The sequence below is a fragment of the Saccopteryx bilineata genome, chromosome 2 (genome assembly GCF_036850765.1).
Source record: "Saccopteryx bilineata isolate mSacBil1 chromosome 2, mSacBil1_pri_phased_curated, whole genome shotgun sequence".
NCBI lineage: Eukaryota > Metazoa > Chordata > Mammalia > Chiroptera > Emballonuridae > Saccopteryx > Saccopteryx bilineata.
The window spans coordinates 25,833,653-25,852,922 of NC_089491.1; positions in this window are offsets into that span (position 1 = coordinate 25,833,653).

Sequence of the window (19,270 nt, forward strand, 5' to 3'; positions counted from 1 at the left end):
TGTTAAGGTAGAATAGCCCGATGTGTGTGAGTGAAGATTTGAAGTCAGTCTGCCTGGGTTAGAATCCTGGTTCCACACTTGTAAACTCTAAGACTTTGGGCATGTTACTGTCTCTGCCCTTTAGTTTCCTTAACTGTAAAATGGGGATATTAAAAACACCACATAGGGTAATTTTGAGGATTTAATTAGCTAATTGTGGAAATGGCTCAGATCAGTGCCTGGCACAAAATAAACACTTAGTGTGTGTTGCTATTATCACTCTTTAAAGTGCCCCTCAAGTCCCCCACCCTGTGAATTAGGTGTGATCTACAGAAAGCAACCATTTCTCAGGGACCCTGCTTTGATGCGATCCCTTTAGTTGATAGCAGTTGATGCAAGACTAGCATTTCTATTCTTTTATTCATGGCCCTTGGAGATGGCTTCATTGTCCATATAGCTCACTCTATCTGGATACATCACCTACCTCGGGCCATTAGTATATTTGCATTCTGTTGACCGAAAGTAAGTAGTGTTAACTTTTTTGTTGTTGTTTTGCCTTAAATGTTGGGAAATCTAGAACATTAACCATTGCTTCTTTTAAATGCCCCAAAGCATCTATTTCTTTTATTTCCTTAAAATGGAATATTTTTCCTAAACTGGCATTTAATTTTTTTCATAGAGCCATTAGAAATAGCCAAGTATATAGTGACTGAGGGTATTTGGAGACTATAGTCTAAGAATACAGGAGCTTGGCCTGACCAGGTGGTGGTGCAGTGGATAGAGCAACAGATTGGGACATGAAGGACTCAGGTTTGAAACCCTGAGGTCACCGGCTTGAGCGTGGACTCATTCAGCTTGAGTGTGGGGTCGCTGGCTTGAGAGTAGGATCATAGACATGATCCCATGGTCACTGGCTTGAGCCCAAAGTTTGCTGGCTTGAAGCCCAGCATCGCTGGGTCACTCAGTCTGCTGTAGCCCCCTGGTCAAGGCACATATGAGAAAGTAATCAATGAACAACTAAGGAGGATAATGAGCCGCAGTGAAGAACTGATGCTTCTCATCTCTCTCCCTTTTTGCCTATCTGTCTCTCTGTCTCTGTCTCTGTCACACACACACACACACACACACAGGAATATAGGAGCCTTAATTTCCTTTCAAATTTTCCATTTTAACTTAAAAATTTATACAGATTTTGAACTTGAGCCCATTATATATCTATGTTTGTTTAATGTTCAATTTGTGATTTGAATTGTCAATCTTCAAGTAGAACCGATGTTTGGGGACAAGAGCTGCTCTGAATTTATGATGTCTTACGATAGACGAGTGCTATTCATAAAGTATTTCTGGTCCTCTCCCCTTCTAGGCACATAATGAGATTGTATGTCCCTGTCCAACTAGACTCAGGTGTGACCGTGTGACTAGAGTGGCCAAAGGAAGCTCTCAGTCCTGGCCAGCCCGCAGTCCCCTACACTGCCTTGCTGTGGAGAGGCAGAAGCGTGGGCTGAGCAGAAGCCTCCATCAGCTGGGTCCCCACTCACGTGACTGTGAGCCTGGTTCTTCTACTGGTCTGGGTGGGACAGGCTGGGTAAACAGAAGGAAATGCTGTTGTTCATAGCTCCCGAGAGCTCAGGGCTGTTTGTCATCGGCGTGTGACGCAGCCTGTCCTGCCTGACTCCTCATCCTCTTTAGTGCATCAAGTTTCCCAAGCGAAGCTCGTACTGTGTTTTGAAATGTGGCCTCAGGTGTCTTGTTGAGAACCACACATTTTGGATGATGAGGAACACAGATGAGAAACAAAAAATGTTAAATGCTGGATTTCTTCTACTTTTCCAGAAAGATTCTTCTTCTTGACTTTAGGTGGTGAACACACAATGCGATACACTGAGATGTGTTACAGAATTGTATACCTGAAACCTGTATAGTTTTATTAACCAACGTCACCCCAATAAATTCAATAAAAATTATTATTCTTAATCTTTAGAACACAGCAAATAATGTGAGATTTGTGAATCCTCAGACTAAAATCAACTGGTCATTTGTTAATTCTTGCACTGTATCACTCTTAACAGTTTTATATTCACGAAATGTCTGGGACTATATACTGTGTCTCAAAGTGTGAATGATAAGTTGGCACTGAATCATAAACGTCTGACCACTGGATTTTGGTTGTGATGGGGTGCCCAGAATGTAGTGCGTGCTTGGTAATTTCCTCTGTTAACATAATAGTGAGAACTCACAGACTGTTCACCTGCATGCATCTCATTTGAACATTGATTTTTTATTGTTTTTCTTTATAGCTTGCTGTTGATATGCCAGTCCCTGACTAAAATACAGGGGGGTGCAAAAGTAGGTTAAATGCTGTGAGTGCGCGAAACACAGAGTTTATTCTTGGATTATTTATTAATGATTGTATCATTTTCCATATGAACAACTGTAACCCTACTTTTGCCCCACTCTGTATTAACCCCTTTATGTAAAATCTAGATCATTTTATCTCTGAGTCTTTCAGTGGGGATAAGCTTAATTTCTGCACACAGCAGGTATTCAATAAATGTTTACTGAATTGAGTTGAGTTTGGTGACAAATTAGTGGGGTTTGGAAGCCGAGGATACTGCAGGGTATCTCGACATGGTGTGGAGCCCCTTGTGCTGACTCTGATTCTCCGTGTTTTTCTGGTAGACCCTCTTCACCTTGACCAGCATGGTCCCCGAGACTTGTCACACGGATATGCTATAGCAACAGTCTGACTTTTCCCAGCAATAAAATGAAAATGGCCCTAGCTAGCCTCTCATTTACAAAGAGCTATAAGATTCCTGCTGCCCTAACTGGTAAGGTCAAAGCAACTCTTGGGGGAATTTGCATATGTCTAAAAATCTGCAGAAGCAGCTGCATTAATTGGCATAGAAGCCTTGCTGTTCTAGACTTTAGGACTAGAGCAAGATCAAGGAGAGACCTGGGAAAGGCAAGACCCCAGAAACATCAGCATCCAGGGGCTGTGGTTATGTATTACATTGTAACAAACCGCCCCCAAACTTAGTGGTTTAAAACAAGAGAATATTATTATCTTTCTCAGTCTGTAGGTTGGTTGCCTTGACTCAACCGGGGGCTTTTCACTTGGGGCCTCACATGACTGTTGTCTGAGAGCACTGAGGCTGGAGTGACCTCCATGCTTGAGTGGCTTGGCCTCTGAGATGACTCCTCACGTGCATGTGCGGTATGCCAGGCACCTCGGCTGCAGGGCTGGAGCAGAGGCTGGCCGGGTTCCTCTCCACAGGACTCGCTTGGACTTCCTCCTCACTTGGTGGTCTGACAGGAGTAGACTTCTTACACGGCATCTGGCTTCCCTTAGAGCAGGGTTTCTCAGCCTCAGTACTATTGACACTTTGGGCCATTTCTTTGTGGGGGGCTGTCCTGTGCACTGTAGGATGTTTATCACCCCCACCTCTATCCATTAGGTGCTAATAGCCCCTCCTCATACCCCCCTCCAATAGTGACAACCAAAAATGTCTCCAGACATTCCCAGATATCTCCTAGCCAGTAAACTTGCTTTGGGCTGAGAACCACTGCCTTAGAGTATTGCAAGAAACCCGGGTGGAAGCTGCAAGGCTCCTTATGACCTAGCCCTGGGAGCTGGGCGGAGTCACTGCCCCTGTGTCCTGCTGGTGTGCAGCGAGCCCCAGGGCCGCCGGGTTCAAGGGGAGAAGACTATTCAAGGATGTGACTATGGAGAGATATGGCTCATTGGTGTGTGTGTGGGGGTCACCTTTGGGGCTAAGGGTTTGTGAGCAGATTACTCACGAAACAATGCTCTGGGACTCTTTCCATGCTTGTTGTCAGCGCCTTTCAGTACCTCTCTGCTACATGCCCACGTTGTCCCCATTTCTGTAAGGAGCACTGAATAAAAGGACACCCGAATCGTGGCTCCTGCTCTTGAGGATCCTGGAGGCCATTGGGGAGGTGGGTTCAAAACCAGAGGTTTTTGATGTGATGTGGTCTATGATGAGCAACAGGGAGCAAAGGGTACAAGAAGCATGGGGCAGGGGTGCTTGTTCTAATACGGGGGTTCACACCCAGCTTCCTGGAGGAAAGGACACCAGAATCAAGACTGGAAGGATGAATGGATCAGTCAGCTGAGGCGATGTGGGAGAGGCACTCCTGGGAGAAAGCACAGTACAAGGGGCCAGCAGGGCACTGGACCTGCAAGCCCGGTGTGGAAGAGTGGGCTGGGGTGGTGGGAGCTGCTGTTGCCCAGAGGAAGAGGACCAGGCTAAAGAGGGCTGGGGTGGTGGGAGCTGCTGTTGCCCAGAGGAAGAGGACCAGGCTAAAGAGGGCTGGGGTGGTGGGAGCTGCTGTTGCTCAGAGGAAGAGGACCAGGCTAAAGAGGGCTGGGGTGGTGGGAGCTGCTGTTGCCCAGAGGAAGAGGACCAGGCTAAAGTGGGCTGGGGTGGTGGGAGCTGCTGTTGCCCAGAGGAAGAGGACCAGGCTAAAGTGGGCTGGGGTGGTGGGAGCTGCTGTTGCCCAGAGGAAGAGGACCAGGCTAAAGTGGGCTGGGGTGGTGGGAGCTGCTCTTGCCCAGAGGAAGAGGACCAGGATAAAGAGTGGAGGCTTGATGCCGGATCTGTTTCCCGGTTATTGATTTACTAGGACACGTCACTGTCTTGTTAGGCAGATAGCAGTGAGCCTACTTTTAGGGCACTGGCAGCCTGAGGTTACTAGAGGCAGAACTGAGCACTGTGAGCCCGGTGTGACGTGATTCTCTACCAGAAGGGGCAGCGTCGGGTGAGTCAGGTGCCTTCTAAGCACCAGGCTCTTTGACAGGGACTCTGGAGACCTTCTGTCCCTCAGTTTCCATAAGAGCTGTGTGGATGCTTTGTCAGTTGAAGATGATTTCACTGAGAGCCACAGACTTTAAGTGAGTTGATCAAAGTCTCATAGTGAGTTGGAGAGCAAAGGTTTCAGATGGACATACGTAGATGTTAAACGTTGCCTGAAAAGAAAGAGTGAAAGAGGGAAAGAGAAAACTGAGTAACCCTGTGGGTTTTTTGTTTTATGGCTGTAGTTTTGGAAAATGTTGACTTCAGTTATTGTTTCAGTGTGCTGAAGCTCTATTGCGTGTCTGTGGATGTCCACATGTCCCCCTGGTACTAGAGCCTTCTCTTCCTGCTCTGTGCACCCGCCACTCACTCTAAGATTCAGAGGAGCAGCAGCCAGTCAGCAGGGACACTTCTAATACATATATTTGAGGTGTGAGATGGAGGATTTGGGCTATCGGTGTAAAGGGGGCTTCTGGGTAGGTGAGATCAGGACTCGGGGCAGATAGGTACCTGGCTAGACTTTGATTGATGTCCTTATGCTTTCACATTCTGGGCTAAACCATAAGCCACCAAGATGAATACTTTGTTGTTAAAAAGAAAGGTCTCCAACTTACTGAAGTCTAAGAATGTTGTGGGTTTTTTAAAAAAACTTTTTAAATGTATTTATTGATTTTGAGAGAGAGAGAGAAAGGGGCTGGGAAAGAAAGAGAGAGAGAGAGAGACAGACATCGATTTCTTGTTCCACTTACACGTGCGTCCATTGGCTGATTCCTGTATGTGCCCTGACCAGGAACCAAACCTGCATCCTTCGCATATCAGGATGATGCTCTAACTAACTAAGCTTCCTGGCCGGCGCAGACAGACAATGTTTTTACGTGAGAAAGTGTGTCTGTGCAGATCTGACCATGGCAAGCCCACATTAATAAATCTACCCTTTGTTCCCAGGATGCAGTTCCAACTTCTTTGCACGGTATACTGAGCGTTTCCCAATGTGAACCCAGCTTCCTTCTCCAGCCTCATCCTTGCTGTTAGTAATGCCACACCTGTTCTGAAATACTTGTCCTTCCCCCAGAGGCCTATTCACTGAGCCTGTCATCACGGTGCCCTGTTCCTGTAATGCACCTCCTTTCTCTTTTTTGTCTATGACTCCTACTCATCCTTTGAGGTCTTGATTATTTCTTTGGCACATATCTGTGAGCACCTCCAATGAGCAAAACCCTGAGCCGTATGCCTGGGGGACGCGGTGATGAATAGGGCACAGTCCCTGACCTCAAAGAGACCACAAGTATTACTTTCTCTGTGAAAATATCTTTAATCCCTTTGGTAATTCCCAAAGCATGCTCTTAGGGTCTCTATTATTCCACTGATTACAATACATTTCAGGTGTGTGTGTGTGTATATATGTGTGTGTATGTGTATGTGTGTCTAAGTTTCGCATCATTCTGTGAGGGCAGAGACCACACCTGACTTGTTCATTGTTGCTCATGTTTGCAATACCTAGCTCATGTCTGGATCCCAGTCAATATATATATTTTAAAATAAATGAATAAATAAATGAGTGAGTGAATGGTTAAGTAAATGCAGCTTCCAAGTGCTTAAATCTGTGGATCTTTGCCAGTAGATAGCTCACAACAGTGGGTTGGGAGAATGATTTCCCTATTCTATATGGAAGTTCTCTGTGAAGATTTCTATATATGTACTTCACCTCTGAAATCTCCTAGTGGAAGAACAGGTTTCTGACACACAGCCAGCAAACCTGACAGAGTCAGGTTGCTGTCTTTAAGAAGATTAATGAACAAGGACTTAAGAGAAGGGATGGGTGAACTGGTTACTAACAAGTAAGAACCAGCCATAAGCTCAATTTTATTTCAGGAACAAACCAAACCAGGATCTTTAAGGTTGAGCTTGGCTTAGTTCAATTAATCCTTCTCCTTCTCTTTGTGGCTTCGTGGCTCCCACACCCACCACTGACTCTCACTTGTCTCTGTTGAACGATGAATCACGAGCCAGCAGCACCTCCACTCTCTGCCCTCTGTTGGGTCTGGCGTTTCCTTCACTGTGAGGACAGAGGACTGGGGGTGGAGGGAGAGTCTTAGATAAATAAGCCGTTTTGAGTCTTTCAGAGCGAAGGAAAGTCTGAATGGGCCTCATGAATCATGGGGAGAGGAGGATGCGGAGGAGGGAGGAGGCATGGGTTGGGTGGGAATCGGAGGGGAAGAGAGGGAGTTTTGCCGTCGTACGGGGATGGGTGGGAAAGGGGAGCCACCAGGGTCACATGAGGAAGGGAAGGTTGCAGCAGGTGGGCGAGGGATTGCACAGAAAGGGGGGATAGAGAGTGCATTTCACTTCCTCTCCAGGGGAAGTTCCTGGTCAGCTGTCAGTGTCCACCTTGAATACCCTGCCCTTGAGACACGTTCTCTGACTTTGCTGCTGTGCTCCTCGTCCACCATTGCATATCACATTCTTTCTCTATTGCCCGCTCTTCCTGATGTGAGCACCCGCTGGGCTGCGGGCTGGCACACACTTACACTGACCGCCTTGCCCTAACCCCAAATAGAGTCAGGTGTCCTCCACAGTGTCCACCACATGGTCTGAGCAAGGGACCGAGCATCTGACGTCAGGACCATCTTGGAAGACCAGGTGCACATGGTGAAAAGGTGTGTAAGGCCCTGGTGTGCCAAGAGTCAGTGCATGTAATAGTGTGCTTTTTATTGCGTTACCCCGACTCCCCGGGTTCTGCCTTCCCTAATATGAAAATGCATTTTGCTGAAATGATTCATTTTATAAAATTCCTGTGGGCCCCAAACAAGAAGAGGCATGCACTTAGGTTTCAAATGGAAACACATGATCTGGAAATCTGGGTTTGGTTCCAGTTTTGTTTATAGGTTCAACTAGTTGTTTCAAACCACCTTTTCTAACCAGGCTTTCTGATAGAAAAGTGAGGTGTGCCAGCAGACCCAGTGCTCAACCGGCGAGTCCCTCCTGCACACCAGACCCCTTTGCTTATGTTTTTCCATTTAGGACTATCCTAGGAGACAGGTAGGTGTCAGCCGTGCAAATTAAGCATGTGAGGAAACTGCTTGACTTCTTGGGGGCAGACATGAGCTATGTGAGAATCATTCTGAGGCTAACTACTCACATCACAGTCCAGACAGCCAATAAAAACTAAAAAAAAAAAAAGAGCACTTGTTTGTTAAGCATATGGGGACAGCAGCTGCTCTTGCTGCCTTCATACATCGACTAAAGTCCTTCCTCTGGGACACTGGGGGGCAGTGTGGTACAATGGTTTGAAATGGGAATTTGGTTAAGTGGATTTGGATGTAGGTTTGAAAGCTGTGTGCCCTTGAGCAAGTTATGCAACCTCTCTGAGTCCCAATTTCTTTGTCCAGAAATAGGGATAATCTCTGTAATACCCACCTCACTGTGAGCATCAGATGAAACATGGGTGTGGGAAATGCTTTGTAAACCGTGAAAAACTGAATGCATGATTCTAATGTTGTAAATGTAGTCAGGGGTGTGTGTGTGTTGTAAGGCCCTTTCTGACTAAAAATCATTGCTCTCCTGACTCTCAAGTTTCCCCTTGGGGTTAAAATACACCTTACAGGAGACCATTGCTCAAATAAACACATATGCCCTGAGATGGAAGTGGGGAGGGTTGGCCCAGGTGTAAATGGGGGATACATTTATCAGTTTCATCTTGTTCTGTAGCAAGAAAGCAGGTGTTCAGGGTCCAGGACAGGTGTGTTTAGCTGGAGAGATGGAAGGGAAAGGGGCCCGGGCTGGCTGTTCTGGATGGCCAGGTGGACACCAGGGCTCTGGGGATTCCAGCCATGGGCCTGCACGTTGCCGGAAGGAGAAAGGCAGATGTCAGGTGACCTTGGCTGGAGGGTGGGAGGCGCAGACCAGAGAATCTTGGGGTCTTGAGGCAGGGAGAGGGAGGCGCGTTCTTGGTCCTCTAGTCATCTGCACTGCTTCCTTGTCTTTTACTCGATCGTTCTCTTGACATCGACTGACTTAAGAGAATTTAGCCTCATCTGACTCAAAGATATTTGTGAGATTGCCTCGTAACTATTATAATAAAAAAATATCCGTGTATGTGCCCCCTGAAATCACCCTGTGGACCACTAGTTATCTATGCACTAACGTTGTTGGATACCTGTGTTCCAGCTGGGCTGCCCCTCTGTGGATGGAGTTGACTCTGCAACACAAACAAGTAGTCACCCTGCATCTGTTTACACATCTCTAGTGATGGGGGGCTCACTCCTTCTCTTGAGGCAACAATGCTAGAAATTCCTTTATAGATTGTGCCCAAATTTTCTTACCTGTAATTTTACCCATTGGCTTTAGCTCTTGGTTCACATAGACTTTGTCTATTTTCACTTCCCAAGACAGTCAGTCAGAAACCTGAAGGTGGCTCTCAGGTGTGTGATACCCCAGTTCCATCCAGTGTTCCTGTGATGACATGGCTTCAAGTGTCCTTGACACCTTTTGTCACTGTTCTCTGAAAAGACTCCAGTTTTGGAGTTCTCTCTTAAAATATAACTTCCTGCATGGAACACAATCCTCTACATATGGTCTGAACAAGCAGGGTTAAACGTGACCATCCCCTCCCTCATTCTAGACGTGCTATCACTATTAATGCAGCTTAAATAGCCCTCTTAATAACACACCTACCAGAGATCAGGGGGGCCTGGGCAATGTGACTGTTCTCACAGCAGTGCAGGTGCCTCGCTACGAGTAGTCCCAGTCCTGTCTCCCTCACCCTGAAGCTTGTTGGAGACTTGTGTTGGCTAATTGGCTGCCATTCTGAGCAGCATTCTTTAAATCTTTTTGATTATATAAGCATCTCAGTAAAAGTATATTGAACATGCATCTCTAATATATATGTATTTACTTACAAATTATATAATGGATTCATACATGGACTGCACGTAAAAATCAGACTTAAAAGTATGAGATAAATTGATCAGAAATTGAAATTCTAGTATATTTCCTCACACCTTATTGGATTGCCTTGCACACCTCTTGGGGATATTCACCCCAGGATTCAGAACAATCAATGTCCTCCTGCTAAACAAAGCAAATCTCTGGATGAAAGAACCCCCAATTGTGGTCACTTGGTACTGTGCTCTAATTCACTGTTTTCCATACGTCTGGGCAGTGAGAGTAACCGTCCTGGGTACGCACTCAGAAGAGTCGGCATGAAAGGAAAGGGGGTCACCTTCACCCCCCCAACCCGCATTCCCCACCCTTGTCCCTGGTCTTGCTCTCTCAACACATATTTCCCACCTTTTCTTTCCCCATGGCCGCCTCTGTCTCACACTCAGTATTCTTTGTGCACTTTATCCAAAAAGACAAGAGATGTCTTCAGAATGGTGACATGCTAAAGAGTTCATTGTGATTCTGGGTGCCAGAGAAGAGACGAGAAATCTTTGGCATAAGGTTCCTTCCAACGCGAAAATCTCAAGCGATAAGCTGGAAGCGATTTATCCTTGGCATGAGTTCCAAGGAGCAGGAACAGTGCGGGTGGGTGTAAGTCTTTCCGTGGGGAGAGGTTGGAGCCACTGGAGGGCTTTAACCAGGAGAGGAGGGGTGGTACACGACTGTTATCCTCAGATGCTTGAAAAGAGTCCAGAAGCGGCATTAAGACTTTTCCTGGGGCACCGAGGTGTTGACCAGGGGGACCGAGTGGGCTCACTGTAAGGAAAACTTTTTTTTTTTTTTTTTTGTATTTTTCTGAAGCTGGAAACAGGGAGAGACAGTCAGACAGACACCCGCATGCGCCCGACAGGGATCCACCTGGCACGCCCACCAGGGAGCGACACTCTGCCCACCAGGGGGTGATGCTCTGCCCCTCCGGGGCGTCGCTCTGCTGCGACCAGAGCCACTCTAGCGCCTGGGGCAGAGGCCAAGGAGCCATCCCTAGTGCCCCGGCCATTTTTGCTCCAATGGAGCCTCACTGCGGGAGGGGAGGAGAGAGACAGAGAGGAAGGAGGGGGGGGGGTGGAGAAGCAGATGGGCGCTTCTCCTGTGTGCCCTGGCTGGGAATCGAACCTGGGACTTCTGCACGCCAGGCCGATGCTCTACCACTGAGCCAACCGGCCAGGGCTGTAAGGAAGACTTTTTAAAGGTCAGAGCTGTCTAAAGACCAGCTGGGCTGTGAGAACCAGGCTGCCCCATTCCGGGTGGAGTTTAAACGAGAGCTGGGAAAGCAGCTGATGGAAGGCTATAGAGGCCATGAGGTTAGACAGCTGCTGAGCCCCCGTGAACCCCAGCATTCTGAGCTTTGTGACAGAGTGTTGCATGACTGGGAGGACTCCAGTTCCACTTGATCCCCAGTGACTCCTTCAAGGCCCTGGTTCCCTTGCCTAGAATTCTGACACCCTGTGTCTTCCTGTCGTCATGGGGCTGCCTCCTCTCGCAAGGTCAAGGCCTAACAGGGTAGGTTGATTTGGAGCCCATGTGCCGGTCAGGGAGCCCTGGGTGAACCACCACGTATCAAGGCTGAGGCAGACTTATCTAGGTGTGTGCAAGCCTTAGAGGGAAATGACTCCCACGTCACCATTTGCCCTCAGTGAGCTCTCCTATTCTTAGCCTACAGTTCATTGACTTGACCATCCTATAAAGAGCCAGTTAAAAGTCAGCTGAAATAGCCTCCATTCTTTTTTTTTATTTCAGAGCTATTGGGTGTGTAGCAGAGGGAGTACTGTATTAGTTTGCTAGGACTGCTGTAACAAAATGTCACATACTGGATGGCTGAAACAACAGAAATGTATTGCCTCGTGATTCTGGAGATGAGAAGTCCAGGATGAGGGTGTTGGCAGGGTGGGTTGTTTCTAAGGGCTGTCAGAGAGAATCTGTTTCAGGCCTCTCTCCTGGTTTCTGGTGGCTTTCTGCAACCTCTGAGTTCCTTGGCTTGTAGACGCATCACCTTCGTTCTCACGTGGTGTTCGTCCTCTGTGCATCCGTGTCCAAGTTTTTTCTTTTTATAAGGATGCTAGTCATGTTGGACTACGGCACACCCCCACCCTCTAACAACCTTATTTTAACTTGATTACCTCTGTAAAGACCCGTGAGGTCACACCCAGGTATTGAGGGTTAGGACTTCAACATACGATATTTTGTGTGACACAATTCAACCCATAACAAGTACCAAGTCCTTGGGAAGAAGACTTGACCTCCTGCTCATCCCTTTCCACACCTGTAGAATGGGGGCCTGGACTAGGTGGATGAACCCTGAGGCCCCCATTATAATTTGTGCCTTTTTCACTTTGGAAAGCCCAGGGGTAACTTTCTTTTCATTCACTTGTTTAACAATTTATTGATTTGTGTTCCCTAAGCAGAGTTCTCTCAAATGGTTTGTGCCCTTCCTGCTGAATGAGACATAGTGAAGTGTCCATGATATATCTACGGTCGGCATCTTCAATGGAACCTGTGTCATTTGATTGGAAATCTGTCTTATCAGCTATTTGACTATTGGTTTCACAACCTGAAGAATAGGTCTGTGGTTGCCAAGTTTAAATCTTAGGCATAATCTGGTTATGAAATCTGTTTGGAAATACTCTGAGTAAGCTATTTTGCTCTGTCATTCTCCAGCCCTGCTTTGTGGCTTCGTGAGGTGCAGGTGCCATCTATTTGTAAAGGAAGTAGTAGCACACACCTCCCATGGGGCAGGCCTGCTTTATTCATCACTGAGCCTTATTCTATTTTTTAATATTTTATTTTTCAGTTATAGTTTGCATGCTGTATTCTTTTGCATTAGTTTCAGATGCACAGCATAGTGGTTAGATAATCACATACCTTACAAAGTGCTCCCCACCCCTGCCTTGGTGTTTCAAGTAACCACTTGGAGCTGTACATAGTTATTACAATATTTTTCATCATTTTCCCTATTCTAAACTACAATAACATAGCCAGGTATCCACAGAGCAGGGACTGTGCACCTCCTGGGGTGATAGGTGAGCCAGGTCTCCTGGGATCATTCTCTGGGGCCTCCCTCTTCCCTCACCGTGACCACTGTAACCATGTTCATTGTTCAGAAAGCTTCCACGGAGCCATTGCTCACCCTGTGCTCTGGGCTCTGTGCTATGAACCTGAAATGCTTTGTCCCATTTAATCTTGGCTACCACCTTATAAGGTAAGAACTATTGTTATGACCATTTTATAATGAGAACCGGGAGTTGCTGAATCTTTACCAGCTTGCCTGAGGTCTTACAGTTAGTAAGGGTGGAGCAGGGTCTTAAATCCAAATTCGGAGCTGTTTGACCCTAAAGTGAGGCCTTTTACCTTCTGCTCTCTGGCCATCTTGTCAGGCATAGATCTGATCATATCACTCTCATTAAACACAATCTATAGCTCCCTATTGCCTCCAGTGAGGGCACTTATATTGGTACCTGGAGATCTAAACATCCTGAAACCAAAAGCAAAAGTTTCTGTGTGTGTACAGGACCAGGTCCAGAGCTTGGCGTGCCTCTCCGAGTCCCTGACCTCAGAGGCTAGCAGGGCACATGCCTTAGAGAGGCTGTTGAGACCCATCACCGTCACATCTTCACATTTCTCATCGGGGTCATTTCTTGCCACTTCTCTGTACAGTTCTGTTGCTCTGAACTTCTAACAGCCTTCTGGAAGGCTCCTTGCATTCTCGTCCCGCCAGGCCTGCACTCACGGGGTTTCCTTTGCTGGTCCTGCATGCTGTCCTCCTCCCTGCTAGGGAATCTTTAGCTCATCCTTCCAGCTCTAGCTCAAATGCCACATTCCTCAAACAGCCAGGCAAAACTGATTGCTCTCCATACTCCTGTGGGCTTTTTCCTACTGCGGGTAGCGGACCCACTGCATTGACCGAGGACTGTGGAGACGGCTGTCGAGCCACTGGAGAGCCAGTGCCCCCTTCATTCCCCTGTGCTGGGCCTGGCCTGGGGTCAGCATGAGGCCACGTGCTGCTGAAGGGAGTTGAAAAGATATGAAGAGTCACTGAATTTCCTCTGGGTTGCGTATCTCAGGGACGTGCTGTAGAGTCTCACCTTGGAGGGCAGGGCTAACACCCACCTCGTAGACTACCTCGTAGATGTGTGTCCTTCCAGTTCTTACATGAGGCGGGCAGGGGACAGCGCTTCCCTGTGTGCCCTCACCCGCCCCACTTACTTCCAGTTGTGCCCTCAGGGAAGCTCTGCAGGGAGGCCCATCTCCCTTGCTCCTCTTCTGTGCCTCTGCTGTCTTCCTCCAGCACAAAGCGAGGGGCCTCCAGAAAGATTGATTTCTGTGAAGGAAGCGTGCTCCATAGCCCTCCAGGTGGGGACCTAACTTATTGTAAAGACAGCAGGGTCCTGTTTGTAGAAGCTCTGCAGACATGCAAGTTACTGATGTGCAGGGGCCCCTTCCTAGTCTGGGGGCACCCGGTAGGCTCTCTGGAGGGTTCCTAGGACACACAGGGCATTGGGAAACCATCCGGCTAATTGCAATTTAGCCCTTTTCTTATTCACTTCTCCAATATTGAGTGAGTTCCAGGTCCCTTGCTGAGCCCTGGGAAGCCAGGGTGAATGGGACATTGGCCCTCCTCACGGGTTCACACTCAGGAAGAGGACATAGAAACAGAACCTAGTGCAGAGTCCAGGGCAGGGGCTGCGAAGACAGTAGGAGCTGCTTCATTCTTTCATTGTTTCTGTCACTTTTCACTCGACACCTACTCTGTGTTCATTCTGAGTTAGCAGTCTCACATTTATAACATGATATGACTCTACTTACATATATGTCAGGGTTCGGAGTTTGCTTTTAATTCCATCATGGGCTTCTCAGCAAAAGTGGCGCCCATTCCCATTGCTCCCCAGAAGAGAACTTGAATTCTCCAAGAGCAAAATCAATTTTATTCACTACCTTACACCCAGCATTAGTAGCAAGGTTATTAAAAATAAATACTTATTGAATGATTTAATAAAATGCATGGGGAAGGGACGATGGTGTATGACATTGGTTCCCAAACTTTACCTTAGAATCATGTGAAGAGCTGGTTAAAATATAGATTCCCACCGCTACAGGTGTAGTAGGGCTGGGGTAGAGCCTGTGAATTTGCATTTCTTTATTTTTTTAAAAAATGTATTGATTTGAGAGAAAGTAGTCTATTTGTTCTCCTTATTTATGCATTCATTAGTTAATTCTTGTATGTTCCCTGGCTGGGGATTGAACCCACACCTTGGTGTACTGCGATGATGCTCTATCCAACTGAGCTACATGGCCAAGGCAAGAGAATTTGTATTTCTAACATGCTCCCATGTGACGCTGGTGCTATTGGTCTAAGTGCCAGACTGTACAGCACTGGCCTGCGGGGCATTCTTTTCTCTCAGAGATTGATGACAGGAAGTGGTGTTGGGTGCCATTCCAAAGGTTGCCATGGGTTCGATCCTCCCCACCTTCTCAGCAGGGGCCCGGGGCTCTCCACACAGGACAGGCCCAAGCCGCTGGGGTTCTGTGCAGGTGCACGATGACACCACCCTGACGCAGGTGCTAAGCCAGCCAGTGGGCATATGAATGTGTGCCCTCAGCAGTCAGCTCATTAAGTAAAATACAGACTATTAAACTATATCTGCTTGTGAAACCTTTTGTCCTGAGGATCACGGACTTTTTCTTATGCAATCAGCTTCTTCAAGAAAAAGGACCTGCTCTTGTGGCAATTTGGGTTTTTACTTATTCATCATCACTGCCTCTTCATGCTGAGTAAGTTTTCATTGTCTTTGAAACTGAGCAAAGAGCCCTGAGCCGGTTAGCAGGATGTGCTAACCTCTCTTGCCTAATTGCTAAAGAAGCCACTGACTCCAGGCAAGGAGCAGCCTTCCACTAACCTGCTGGGTGCTTCTGAATGAAGAGGTTGAACTCGGTCCCAGCGGGACTGTATGGTTTCTCCCCTTCCCATGCTGGGTTGGAGACCGTGGGGTCTGCCCAGTCTTCCTGCAGACCTCACATTTCAGAGGGGCATCTGCAGTCCTGTCAAAAGCTGCCTGTCTTTTGTTTGACGCAGTAACAGTGTAGTGAAGTGGGAAGGGCTTTGGAGTCTCTCACAATCCGTCTGGGAGTTGCCTTCCCTGCGACGTGGGCCTCCATCACCTCTGCGCATGCACAGCCCAGGACTGCTGCCACGGCCCGCAGTGGGCGTCACCGATATGGCAGGGCCGTGTGGCTGCCTCCTGCACCGGACTGGGAGTTCCTTGAGCACAGGGATGTCTCCTGCTTCCTCTTCAGCCATCGTGCCCAGGACAAGGCCCACTGCATGACTGCAGCCCGCTCGGTGGCTGTTAAATGCACGAGGAGCCGTGCAGCCCTCTGTTTATGTGCTAGCCGGGCTCCTTGCTGGTGGTGTGACCTCTCAGTCACTTCTCTGAGCCTCACTTTCCTTTTCTGAAAACTGAGGGTGATAGTAGGTATCCGGACACTGGCATTCTCTGAGCCAGGCTGGGTTCTGCGTGCTTCACATGCAACGCCTCGTTTAATCGTCATAACCACCCTGCGCGTGGTTATCTATATTTTCAGGTATGAAAAGCAAAGAACAGAAGAATTAAGGAATTTTCTTAGGCGACCTGATACATGGGATAAAGGGGTCAGGGTTTAGATTCTGGCCATCTGATTCCAGAACCTCCAAAGTTAGCCACAAGAGTCATGGTTTTTAACTTGGGGTGACTCAGCCTCCTGAGGGACATTTGGCAATGTCTGGGGTGTCACAAATGGCGAGAGGAGGTGCTGTTGGCATCCCGTGCGTGAAGGCCAGGGCGCTGCTGAGCCCCTGCAATGCCCTGGCCAGCCCTGTGACAGATGAGTGAGTCAGGATGTCAGCAGTGCCTCGGTGCAGAAACCTCACACTGCACTGTTCTCCCTCACTGAAAGGCAGCATGCTGAGAGCCAGGTCCAGAGCAGGCCCACGACAAATGGTGCTTCATTCTCCAAGGTCACAGGTTACAGCCCAGAGAAGATGAATCACTCAGTCTCCAGTTCCCTTCAGCAGCTCAAGTTTTATTCTTAATGGTTCCCGGCTGCTTGGCATCTCGATCTCGGGAGTTCCTGTCTCTGTGAAACGTGCTGACAGTTATCAAGAGTCAGGGCAAAACTCTCCTTGGGAGAAGTCCAACATCCCCGAGATCTGGCAAGCTGAGGCATTCCATGCAGAATGCACACCTTCGCGGGAACCCTCCTGGCCTCTGACCTCATGGCGTGCATTACTCTGGGGAGAGCTGGGTTTTGAGCATTAAGTTTCCTTTCATGGAAGTCTTGTTGGGTGCTTGCTGCCATCAATGAAGTCTCTGCATGAATGTTGGCATGGTCTGGCCCTTGAAAATGAATGAGCTGAGGAGAAACACGACAGATGGCCTGTCAGCTGAAGCCGTGGAAACACTGCATGCTGGCACGTTGGATGGGAAGCTGGGATACCAGGATTCTAGCCTGACCCACTGACTAGGTGACCTTGGGCAAGTGCTTGGAACTGACTTCTTTCACTGTTGGCCCGAGGGCCGCCTTGCCGCCTTAAAGCACCATGGGATGAGCTTTGGGAAAGCTGCCACCAGGGATCTCTTTTTGTAGAAAAGGGAACTAAGCACAGCAGGGTGATGGCAGAGGGTGCTGCGGTTTAGCATTTCAGGGTTGGAGTCCGTGTAAATCCATGTTCTTTCATGCTTCAGCAACGCGGAGTAGAGTTAAGTTAAAACAGTGTTTGCAGCAGAAAAGGTCTGTGGAGTTTTTGTTGAAAGCTTGCTCACAGCCTTGCCTGGGTCTTGATACCCAGGACAACATTTTCTAGCCATGAGCTCAAGTTTTACTTAAAATATTGGCCGAGAGCAGTCGCCCCTGGAGAACCCAGGGCAGCCGTGAGCGATTACAGCCCCTCTGGCACGGGAACAGGAGCAGTCGGCTTCTCCCGGCTCCAGAGGAAAAGTTAATTTCAGTTAGGATGTTACCTGGGATTTATGAGCTGAGGAGAATTGGTTCCTCCTTAAAGCTGACATCATGCATGTGTACTTATCTCCAAACTCATCAAGTTGTATGTATTAAATATGTACGAGTTTTTGTATGTCAATCATACCTTGATAAAGTGGCCAATACAAAAAGCTGACGGGGGGCTCCAGATGGGAGAGTCGGCTGCCTCTCTGAGGGCGGGTTGGTGACTCTCAGTGTCCAGACTTCACACAGCATGAGGACATCTGAAGAACTCAGGAGAGTTGGCATTGTACGTTTCTCAGCAGCGCTGACGTGGTTCAGAGCTTTGAGCTGCATGAACCGAGTTGCAGGTGTGATTGTTGTCTCCGCCCTTCAAATACGAAAACTTCTTGGGTAAAATGTAAGAGGGCAGTAGAGCCAATGCTAAATAAAGTCCTTACATGGGCCTCCTTTTCTGAACCAGGTTTGTCACCTACATTGGCTCCAAAAAGCCATATCTGGTGAGGTGATATCATTCAGACCATGAAAGTGACAGGAGCAGCCTCTAACTGAAGCACAGACTGCAGGCAGAGAGCACCTGGCCATCTGCAGGGGTCTGCGGGGTGCAGAACCCTCCACTCTCACAGGTGTGCAGGCCTCCCTACACGTTCCAGCTGCAGGGCTGGCACCCAGAGGGTGAAACTGAAAGGCTGTAGATGTTCAAAGGGGAGAAGTCCAGGCCCAGCTTGTAGAATTTGTATCATGTTCCATCAGATGAACTTGACTGTTTGTAGGACTTGGAGCCTGAGCCTTTTCCTATATTTAGAGTGCTCCATGACCCTGGTCGGTTGGCTCAGTGATAGAGCGTCGGCCCGCTTATGGATATCCTGGGTTTGATTCCTGGTCAGGGCACACAGGAGAAGCACCCATCTGCTTCTCCACCCTCCCATTCTCCCCCCTCTTTCTCTCTCTCTCTCTCTCTCTCTCTCTCTCCCTCCCCCCCATCCCCCTCCTGCAGCCATGGCTTGATTGGAGCAATTTAGTCCCGGGTGCTGAGAATGGCTCCAAGGCCTCCGCCTCAGGCTCTAAGAAGAGCTAGGTTGCTCAGCAATGGAGCAACGCCCCAGACGAGCAGAGCATCGTCCCCTAGTGGGCTTGTCAGATGGACCAGTTGGGGTGCATGTGGGAGTCTGTCTTTCTGCCTTTCCTTCTCTCACTGAATAATAATAAACAAAACATAGAGTGCTCCATGTTGGGTGCATCAGGGTGCTGTGGTATTTGCAGTGGGTCTTATCAGTGGCCTGAAATAAGATAACAATAAAACAGTAATAATCATTGTGTGCCAGCATCATACAAGGGTCTTGATGATCTTTTTAACAAACTGAAAATGTGATATTACAGGGGTCCTCGGGTTATGACACAGTTTCATTCCTACGACAGTGATGTAACCCGAATTTTAGTGTAAGTCAAAACAGATTCTAGCCTAAGTCACTTACCTATCCTAACAAAACTGTAAAATCATAATATAGAACATAAAAACACAACTAAGCCACAGAAAAGGAAAAAGACATTAATATACTGTACTG